Source organism: Triticum aestivum, chromosome 6B, assembly GCF_018294505.1.
Source record: "Triticum aestivum cultivar Chinese Spring chromosome 6B, IWGSC CS RefSeq v2.1, whole genome shotgun sequence".
Lineage (NCBI taxonomy): Eukaryota > Viridiplantae > Streptophyta > Magnoliopsida > Poales > Poaceae > Triticum > Triticum aestivum.
In genome coordinates, this window is record NC_057810.1 from 11,327,702 (window position 1) to 11,338,982 (window position 11,281).

General features: G+C 43.8%; 1 pseudogene; it reads right to left on the reverse strand.

Annotated features, from left to right (window-relative positions):
* Positions 1-317: 317 nt before the first annotated feature.
* On the reverse strand, positions 318-7,020 carry LOC123133113 (disease resistance protein RGA5-like; annotated as a pseudogene).
* Positions 7,021-11,281: the final 4,261 nt, after the last annotated feature.

Genomic DNA, 11,281 nt, shown 5'->3' on the forward strand with positions numbered 1-11,281 from the left:
TATCCTTCGCGTCATCGATACGCTTCGAATCCTTATGTACCAGACGCTAGAAAATTACAGTGTATGGATCACGTATATATGACTGATTATCAGCAGATACACAAGCAAGTCAAAACTGAAACAATAAGACATCCTATAACACAAGCAACCGGCAGGAAAGCAAGTAAACAATTCCTTCAAAGAGAAGATGTACTGCTTCATAGAAAGGTCCAAAATGGAGCTTCATAGAAAAGATTGAAAAACAGAGAATACATATGCTTGTGAGAACCAATGAATAAATAGCTTCGATATTACTGGAATAATAGAAATATAATGAGTTAGTGTCGTTACTCACTATGATTGAGCGCCTCAATGGAGATTCCTTGGCTTGAACATGTAGACCTTTGATACAGCAAATATTTATTTCATTATCTAAAAGAAAAGGAAGGCAGCTCTTTCTTCTGAAACTAACGGAATAATATTTCTCCTAAATACTTCTTGCATTTCAACCATGATCGCTAAGTCAACAGAACATATACATTACCATCCAAAAGCACATGGGTGGTCTCTCCTCCTTTTTCCGGGCTTGAGACCGGCTATGTGATTATAAGTGCCACCTTACAATGGCATAGGCAGAGTTCCCCACCCACCCTCCCCAAAAAGAAGAGAAAATGAAAAAAAAAGCACACCTAAAAAAATAATGAAGACGTTTTTTTGGTTTTTGTATTTATCAAATAAGTGCGAGGCGTAAGCTACAAACATAATAAGACATTTACTTATTTATTTTTTCTTGGTACAAACATAAATTTGTCAAAAAAAAATCCCTTCCCCCCCCCCCCAAAGAAATGCACTCTATCTCTAAATAAAACAAACATTTTTTTATTGTTCATGTTTTCGATTTTTTTGCCTTTTCTTTTACTACCCAATCTAATGCTAAAGGAGAAACATATTTCTTTTGTGATTTTCTTCGCACTCATGGATGAAATAAGCTGACGTCTTCGAAGTGGCGACAGTAAGTCCATAGAAGCCTTCGAGATGGCCACCATCCTGTAAGCAAAAAGTTTTTGGGTGGATTCCTAATTAAAAAGGTGAAACTGTACAGATGGATTGCTATGTATTTCTTAATCTGCTAATTTGGAATCTCCAAAAAAAATTGCTTACAAACATCGAAAATACACTGGGGAGTTGCTTAGAAAAATTACTGGTATTACCCCGCAAAAAAAGAAAAGAAAAATTACTGGTATTAAATTGTTAATATAAGAAATGAGAAGAGTAATTAGTTAAGTGGCATCCGCCTGATGCCAATATAAATAATGGGCACATGTGGATACAAGTGTGAGAAAAAGAGAGACAGAGGCTGCCCGTTTATTACCAGCTTGAGATACATGGCATGACCCAAGGAAGAGATTCAAGGTTAGCTGCCCCCCTCCTCCTCATCCCCACTGCAAGTGGCTTCACCATCGTCTGACTGGAGTAGTGTGTAACATGATATGTGGATTTCTATATAGCGTCTGAATCAATATGATGGAGTAGTGTGTACGCACGTACCTCTGCTTGGTCGGTACCGTCATCGTCGTCGTAATAATAATCTTCATCATCATCGTCGTCACTATTGCCCGCCTGGAGATTTATTAGACAAAAACCAGACAGCCGGCCATCAGCGACATGATATTTACACATGTACTCCCTCCGTTCCAAAATAGATGACCCAACTTTATACTAACTTTGTACTAAAGTTAGTACAAAGTTGAGTCATCTATTTTGGAACGGAGGGAGTATAAATACAGAAATATCTATCGATCGATATGATGGACAGTGGTATGTACGTACCTCATCCTGGTCGGTGCCTGCATGATCATGTAGCCAACTCTTGAATTTGGTAACAAGGCCTTGTATTTCTTGTTCCCCGTACCTCCCGACCCGAGGCTCCGCGGGTCACGTAATCTTCTCTCGAGTGATCTATTCATGCGACGTATCCTTCCTTCCTGGTGTGCAGGAGGACGGCCCATATCCTCGGGTCTGTCCAAACCACGTAGGATCCACTCGAGATTATCAATGAGCATACCTGCCTCCTTATCGTAATTCTTTTTTTGTATGTAGAGATCAAGATTGGGATGGGTGCCTGAAGCCTGCCTTAGCGCTTGCTTCGCTTGCCTTACTTCCCTGTAGCTGCTGTTAGTGCAGTCAAGGTAACAGGTGACATACTTCAGCAAAGGGCAGATATTTCTCCTCCACTGCACCAAGCTGGCAGCATCCTTTCTTCCAGCGCTTGCACTGTATCCCAGGCATTCAAGCATCGGCAATGCTCCTTCTCCAACAACAATCTCTATCTTCCTCGTGTACAACAGTCTCAGCTTGTGAAACTCATTGCTGCAAAAAGTATATGATATGCTCTTTTCATCCTTACTACAGAGACCAAGGACGAGAAGTGACGACAACCTGCCGATGGTTTGAACATCCCGAACTTCTACCATATCCACTTTCAGCCATAGACAAGAAAGGAGTGGAACTCTTAAATGATTGATCCATGATGGCACCCTCGGTATAACTATGACAGTCAGAATTAAATCGTACAGCTTTGTACAGGGTGCCAAGTCTTCCAAGCTATCATTAAGGACAACCGAATACATAGCCTCACGACCATCATCCAAGATCCTCAAATTATGGATCTTGTGCAGGTTGCGCAGAGATTCCATCAGAGCCTTGCCTGCAGACTGCTCTATTTTATGGAAAAAGATCTTGAGCACCGTTAACTTTGTCAGCTTCGCCACCTCTGTGACGAAGTTTGGGCACTTCTCCACTGAATATAGTTGCAGCTCTTCAAGGCATGTCAGTTTCCCTATCTCGCCCTTCATCACTGTACCGTTATCAGCCCACAAGCACCTCAAATTCATTAGCTCACCAACAGATGGGGGCAGCTCACTGATCAAACCTCCCCTTACATCCAGTATCTCAAGAAACTTCAGATAATGCCCTATTCCTTCCGGGATTTTGACTGCTGTCTTCACTAGCCCTAGGTACCTCAACTGCACCAACTTACCGAGATGCTCAAGACTACTACCTTCTGAAAAAACATAGTCCTCAATAACTAGCACACGCAGTACTTTAAAGCTCAAAAGTAGGGGCATCCTATTGGCACTGCACTTGACAACATAAAATGACCTTACATGCTCCATTGCAATGCAAGAGTTGTGTTCCCCACCTTTTCCATGTACTGCTACTCTGCGAACCTTGTTGGTTGACTTTCCTCCTGGACATGTGACGTGATGCTCCATATCATGTACTGTAACAAAGTTTACTTCATTTGATATGGTGCGGATGAGATCAAGCACCATGTCATGCACACGACAACCACTTTCGCCATTCAAAATATCATCACGATCTATCCACCGGATCATGCTTCTATTTACTAGCTTGCTGAAATAGCTCTCTCCTAACTGAAAGGACCTATCTGGGACAAAACCATCAGAGACCCACCTCCATATGAGTGTGTTTTTTTCAATAAAGCTATCTTCAGGGAACATGCTTAGATACAATAAACATGTCTTCAGATACGGAGGTAGATCATAATAACTAAAAGACAATATCTTTCTTGTGTTCTGAACAACTTCGCTGTCCTCATGCCCAAAACCAATGGCGTCATACACCTTAGACCAATCCTCACTCTGCTTTCCAACAAGCAAGCTAGCAATTGTAATGATAGCTAATGGCACACCGCCACATTTCTTCAAAATTTTGTTAGTCACCTCAACATGTTGGTTAGATGAAGTTAGTCCTTCACCACCACATGTCCTTGTATAGAATAATAATTCTGAGTTATCACTAGAAAGTGGTTCCATGTTGTAGATACCACCAGCTTTTGTGCCAACATAAACAAGACGAGTAGTTATGATTAATCTACTTTCTGGATGACTGTCCATGAAAGCACATTTAATCATTTCCCATGTTCGTATATCCCATATGTCATCGATCACAAAGAAGTACCTATTCCCATGAGAGGCAAGATCTTTAATTAGAAAAGCAATATAACATATAGTAGTATACCCAGTAGAACAAGCACACCAACACATCAGACAAAAAGGCATTTAACTATAGCAAAAATATAATATAATATAATATAATATAATATACTCCCTCTGGATGCCATCAATGACATACAGTACTATATTTCCATGGGAATACATCTCAAACTTGAAAAGCATTCTTTTGCATACTTGAGTCTTTAATTATCATTTTCACATGGTTATATTGCATATAATTGGATGTCCACTAATTAGCCGCAAAACCAAAGTCCATGTACTTACCCAGTTAACTGCTTGACGGTAATAATCTCGGATTTTAGCAAAAGAATAGATGTGCCACATCTGTTCTACAGGTCTTGATGATATGGTGTTGGTACCCCAAACACTCAGAAGAAATTATTTGCAAGCTTGGCCAATTGAAAGTTGAAACACAGCAACCTGGTACACATGGTTAGCTGATTGTGTTTACTTGCATGTTGCTAATCCAATAGAGTAGCTCTACGTCGGTGTGTTCGAGTCAGTTGACGCTCATGCTTGTGCTGTAGGTGTGTTCCTTTTAACCGTTCAGACTTTTCTTTGATGTACTATGCTCATTGAATAATATGAACTTAAAATTTCTATGGAAAAGTGAAAGAAAACTAACATATGTTTTTTATACATTACATGTATAGTTTTAAACTTTTTTTTGGAAAAGGAGGTTAAAACCCCCGGTCACTGCATCAATCGATGCATTTTATTCAACAAAGGTCTCACAAGAATATACATCAAGCCACCCGAAGCCATCACTCACACCTACAAACTCGATAATGTAGAGTGCTCTCACTCTCCACATCTAAAACCGGTGTCATTACCGATCCGTCCACATAATGTATCTGAAAATACAACCGGTGCAGCAAACCTAAAGCGTACATCACATGCACACGTTTTAGAAGCCGCCATTATCATCGAACCGCTGAACCATCTTCAGAAAGAGATCTGCAACATCCTTGCCAGTCCAGCCATCTGTCGACACCACCATGGCACCCAATGACAACACCTCCTTGGGGCGCAAACCGATGAGCACGTCGTGTCGCTGCTGGTAAACCGTGACACCATGTCACCAAGTACCACCAGCTAACACAACTTGAAGTCTAGAAGATCTATCGTGCGTAGCACCTCCCAAAGAGGTATGACACAGCATAGCACATGTCAGCCAGGCATAACTTGAAGTCTAGAAGGTCCGTGGAAGATGAAGCCGCTGCACCTCCTGCCTGTGTCTTCCAGTGCTGCTACACAAATGATGCTCCCTAGAGAGAAACTACACTGCAGTTTCGCCATTGTCCTTTTTGGAAGACCAGATCCTAGGGTTTTCTCGGAGAAGCACGAGTGGGTCTACAATAGTTATACGATGATGCCTTCATCAATGTAACAATGCAGAACGCCACCATCACCTGTAGTCGGCTCGGTTTTCACCGGCAACTAAGTCTCCCCAACTCGTAGCCGGGACTTGATGACGGATCTCGAGATCTGACCACCCAGCCTCAGGCCGACCACCTCCGATGTAGGAGATGACCACCAGATCCACCGCCGTATATAGCAAGGCACAGCGGTCGGCCACTAACCGAAGGCTACACCCTCATGCAACCGGCCCTCCACCAGGCCCTCAACGGCGCCCTCTACGCCACTGCTACCAAGCCGGATTGGATGACCCAGCCACCTCCCAAGGCCGTGCACAGAGCCTACGGCCTCTGCCTAAGATACGATCTCGGCCGGCCTCGGCGGCTAGGGCCGGTGGGATAATAAATGGGGCAGCACGGTGCAAGTAGCTCCCGCTTGTGCAGGGTCCGACCACTTCAATTGGATGAATCAAAGGCAAAATATCATCAAGAGAATAGACCATATATATACTTTTTGCAGGCAAGAATAAACCATATGGAGTACTGTATTCCTTATTTGTCTGACAAAGCCTAAAGTTGCATTGCTATTCGGTTGGATGTTATACATGTTATATTAATGCCACTGTATTTTATTCACCCATACTAGTATTTTCACTTACATGTCAGCAGAACAAAAAGCATGCAGGACACTAGCATAGGGTAAAAATGCATACCTCTTGCCTACTAAGAACGTCTGCAGCTGGTTGATCAGCTGCCATTCATCCATTGTCGCTGAAGCTTTGTACAGCTCCCTGTCAAGTTCAAGGAGGATATCCCTAAGAACTTTCTTTGTGTCTGGACTTTGACCCACTGGAACAAAAACGGCACAATCAAAACTCTTTTTAAGCTTGTCATACACGGCTTTAGCCAGAGTTGTCTTGCCCAATCCTCCAAATCCAACAACAGAGACAACCTTGAGCCTTTCACCAGACGGGTCATCGCCCTTAGACAACCTCTCTGTTAGCTCATCCATTGACTTTTCAATGCCAACAAGGTCAGATACTTTGCTGTACATGGCCAAGAGACGTGGATCGACTTCCATTTTGGCATTAGTATTACCAATAACATCTTTGTATCTGTCATACCGCTCTTTCACCTCCTTAACTTGGATCTTGACGTCTTTGATGTCGTTGGCTATTTTGCGACGAATCTTGAGCTTGCTGGCCTTCTTGCAGGTCTTCTTGATGAACCTGAAGAAGGTGTGTGGCTCGGTAGGTTCAACACCTTCAACACGCACCATGAAGGAGTCAAGGCTATCCTCGATGGCATAGGACAGCTCCCTGACATCGTTGGCCCAAATCTTGACCAGCGGATCAAGCTTGTCTAGTGGCACGTCGGACACCTTCAGGAGCGCAACTTCTATGACCAGGAGCTCATCCTTCAGGTCCCTGATCCCCTTCTTCAAACGCTTCTGCAGGTCGTACTCCTCCTTGAGCAGCTTCCCCAGCTTGGGGAGGAGAGAGCTCATCGCCCCTGTGGCGAACTGCATCCTGACTCTCACCCTATCACTCTCTCACTTTTGCTAGCCCCTCTCCCCTCTTTTTCCCACCCTATCCTGACTTTCAGAAGCTCTTGCTTGCTGGCTGTGGCTAGGTTGCTGCCGCTTGTATGAATATATGGACTACTAGCTAGTTTGATTGGATCTGGAGCTTCTTTGCCACTGGAGTGATAAGGATGCGGTTGCAACACTAGCTAGCTAGGTTAGTCCATGTGTACTAGTACTAGTACTACTACGCTCCGTGCAAATGAAGCTTCACCTAATTGATTCATGCAGAGTTATATTGAAGTTTTATTACTACTTGCGTGCAACTGGCGTTTGAAAAGAGGTGCTCCGAAGGAGGACGTGATGGGTAATGGCTAGCACGTGCCAAGCATCTCTAGATCTGCGCATCGTTTGTTGGTTAGTGGCTTAATTAGTGCGCACTTTCAGGCCTTTTGTTTTTAAATGCCAACGACTCGCTCAATCTGCTGTCCGCTTTAGCTTCAAAGAGATATACCCACCCGGGTTAATCAAAACCGGCTTCGGTTTTGTAATGGTTCATAACTGAATTGTATATCCATAGAGCGGCAATTTGGATTTCTTTCCATGATTGAACTCATCGGAGCACTAGGGAGTAGGGGCAGTGTTGTTACTTGCTACCAGGCTAGGTAGTACAAAGTTGCACAAGCCAGATTATTAGTGGTAAACTATTTTCAATAAAATAGTCTCTAGATTTGTGCAAAACTACAAGTACCAAAGTTTTCTCGGTGGGGCTGTCAGAGAAGAGTTGCTACCGAGGCTGTGCTTTCAATATTAGCTAGCAGACACAAAATTTCTCTAGATCTGCCAAAAATTGTATGTTTGGTGCAGACCGAGGGAATCTAGTAACAGAGACGGTATATTTTTTAAAATAAATATATTTTTTGGTATGTCCTCCATTGGCTGTGAGCAATCACAATACTCACAAAGTGGTGCCCTCCTCCCATGGCATTGGTAGCTTAGCTAGTGTAAGTGTAGCCGCGGGCATTGGCAACGGGGTGGTGTGTTCTTGCCCGCTGGGTGTTGCCTTAGAGTTGTTCTACTTTGCACCTTGTATCCCCACTAGTAGAAAAAGGGTCAAACGTGAAGCACATTAGTGCCGGTTTGTTTTAGAGCCGGCACAAATGTATACATTAGTGCCGGTTCAAATGGCTAGCCGGGCCGCTCTCATTAGTACTGGTTCGTGGCTAACCTTTAGCACCGGTTCGTGCCACGAACCGGTACTAATGAGGGTGGTGGCAGGATGTTGTCAGTCTGGGCCCCCTGCAGCACCTTTAGTACCGGTTCGTGCCACGAACCGGTACTATAGGTCCTCCTGCATATAAACCCTTCGTCCAGCTCGCTCTGTTCTTCCCCCTTTCCCCTCTCCTCTCCTCTCTGTTCTTCCTCTTCTCCCCTCGAGCTCATCACACATTTTGCCCAAAATTTGTCAAGATTTGAAGGCCCCCATCCATTCAAGTGATCACAAAGGTTAGCAACTTTGTCCTTTCATCTCTCATTGCTAGATTAGCTCTTGCAATGCTTTATATAGTTATTAATTTGTGAGTTTAGTAATTTGGGAGGAAATATATATATGTGCTAGTATTTGATTTATATGCAATTTGAGATCAAAATAACACTTAGTTTGCATATGTAGGTGTGGTTTACTTAGTGCCTTCTAAATCTCCGTCGTAACCACCGTCGATCGCCCGCACCGTCCCGCCGCCGGCACCACCTTGTGGTGAGCCTCTTGTTCATGAAATTTTATATAAAAAATTGATGTTTGTGTGATTTGGATATATAGTTACTCGTCTAATAATTATCTTACCCGTATGTTGTTTGTTATACATAGTGCCATGGTTTTGATATCCGTCCCCGTCGGCCCTCGTCCTTGTTATGATTTGGATGTGGTATATTCTCTTTTAAAACTATTTGTTGCATGTCGTGTTTATGACAAATTATGCCCATCAAGTTGACATAGATATTTTTATCTAGGAGGTATGTGAACCGGAAATTCCAACCGACCCTATTGTCGAGAGGTTAAATTTAGTTGAAAGAGAAAACGAGTACTTGAAAGAAAAATTGAAAAGAATTGAGGGGGAGAAGATGGAATTGGAGTTGCATGTTGCCGATGTCGTCGATGATCACAAGATCAAGATGGAGAAAATGCGCTTGAAGATTAGAAAGATTAGAAAATATGCCATCGATAGTGAGGCTTGGTATGATTATGTTGTTGGATCAATTGTTACCTTAATTGCGATCTTGATCGCATTTGTTGTTGCATTTAAATTCTTTAGCTAGAGAGTTATTTGTTTGTTGCATTTAAGTGTTGTATGAACTTTATGTATGAACTTGTATTAATTTGGTCTATTCGGTGTTGTGTAATGAAGATGAGCCGGCAATGGATGTACGATGACCGATGCTCTCCCCAGTTCATTGAGGGCGTGCATACTTTTCTACTTGCGGCTGAGGCAAACAAGCGGGCGGATGGTTTTATGCCTTGTCCATGTGCTGGCTGTAAGAATGGTCGCAATTACTCTATGTCAAGAACCATTCACGTCCACCTGTTTGAGTCCGGTTTCATGCCCCACTATAATGTTTGGACCAAGCACGGAGAAAGAGGGGTTATGATGGAAGACAATAAAGAAGAAGAGGACGACGACAGCTATCCTGGCCATGGGTTCCCTGAATACGATGATACAACAATGGGGGAAGAAGCTGAGCCGGTAATGCGGGAAGAATCTAAAGAAGAGGCATCAGATGAGCCCATTGATGATCTAGGTCGGGCCATTGCCGGTGCAAAGAGAAACTGCGCAAGTGATTTGGAGAAGAAGAAGTTGCAGCGCATGTTAGAGGATCATAAAAAATTGTTGTACCCGAATTGCGTAGGTGACAAGAAAAAGCTGGGCACCACACTGGAATTGCTGCAATGGAAGACAGAGAATGGTGTATCTGACAAGGGATTTGGAAAGTTGCTGGTAATGATAAAGGATATGCTTCCAAAGGACAACGAATTGCCCGAGAGTACGTACGAAGCAAAGAAGGCTGTCTGCCCTCTAGGGTTAGAGGTGCAGAAGATACATGCATGCCCTAATGATTGCATCCTCTACCGCGGTGAGTACGAGGCTTTGAACGCTTGCCCGGTATGTGGTGCATTGCGCTATAAGATCAGCCGTGATGAGCATGGTGATGTCGAGGGCGAGCGCCCCAGGAAGAAGATTCCTGCCAAGGTGATGTGGTATTCTCCTATAATACCACGGTTGAAACGTTTGTTCCAAAACAAAGAGCATGCCAAGGCGATGCGATGGCACAGAGAAGACCGTAAGAAAGACGGAAAGTTGAGAGTACCCGCTGACGGGTCGCAGTGGAGAAAAATCGAAAGAAAGTACGGGAAGGAGTTTGCAGATGACACAAGGAGCGTATGGTTTGGTCTAAGCGCAGATGGCATTAATCCTTTTGGGGAGCAGAGCAGCAACCATAGCACCTGGCCTATGACTATGTTTGTATAACCTTCCTCCTTGGTTGTGCATGAAGCGGAAGTTCATTATGATGCCAGTGCTCATCCAAGGCCCTAAGCAACCCGGCAACGACATTGATGTGTACCTAAGGCCATTAGTTGAAGAACTCTTACAACTGTGGAATGGAACAGGTGTACGTGCGTGGGATGAGCACATGGGGGAAGAATTTGACCTAAAGGCATTGCTGTTCGTGACCATCAATGATTGGCCAGCTCTCAGTAACCTATCAGGACAGACAAACAAGGGATACCGCGAATGCATGCACTGTTTGGATGATACCAACAGTATATATTTGAATAGTTGTAAGAAGAATGTGTACCTGGGACATCGTCGATTTCTTCCGAGCAGGCATCCCGTAAGAAAGAAAGGCAAGCATTTCAAAGGTGAGGCGGATCACCGGACGAAGCCTCGCCACCATACTGGTGCTGATGTACATGATATGGTCAAGGATTTGAAGGTGATATTTGGAAAGGGTCATGGCGGACAACCTGTTCCAAAGGACGCTGACGGACACGCACCCATGTGGAAGAAGAAATCTATATTTTGGGACCTGCCATATTGGAAAGACCTAGAGGTCCGCTCCGCAATCGACGTGATGCACGTGACGAAGAATCTTTGCGTGACCCTGCTTGGCTTCTTGGGCGTGTATGGGAAGACAAAAGATACACCTGAGGCACGGGAGGACCAGCAACGTATGCACGGAGAAGACGACATACATCAGGGTCATGCAAGCTACGCTCTTACCAAAGAAGAGAAGGAAATCTTCTTTGAATGCCTGCTCAGTATTAAGGTACCGTCTGGCTTCTCGTCGAATATAAAGGGAATAATAAACATGGCAGAGAAAAAGTT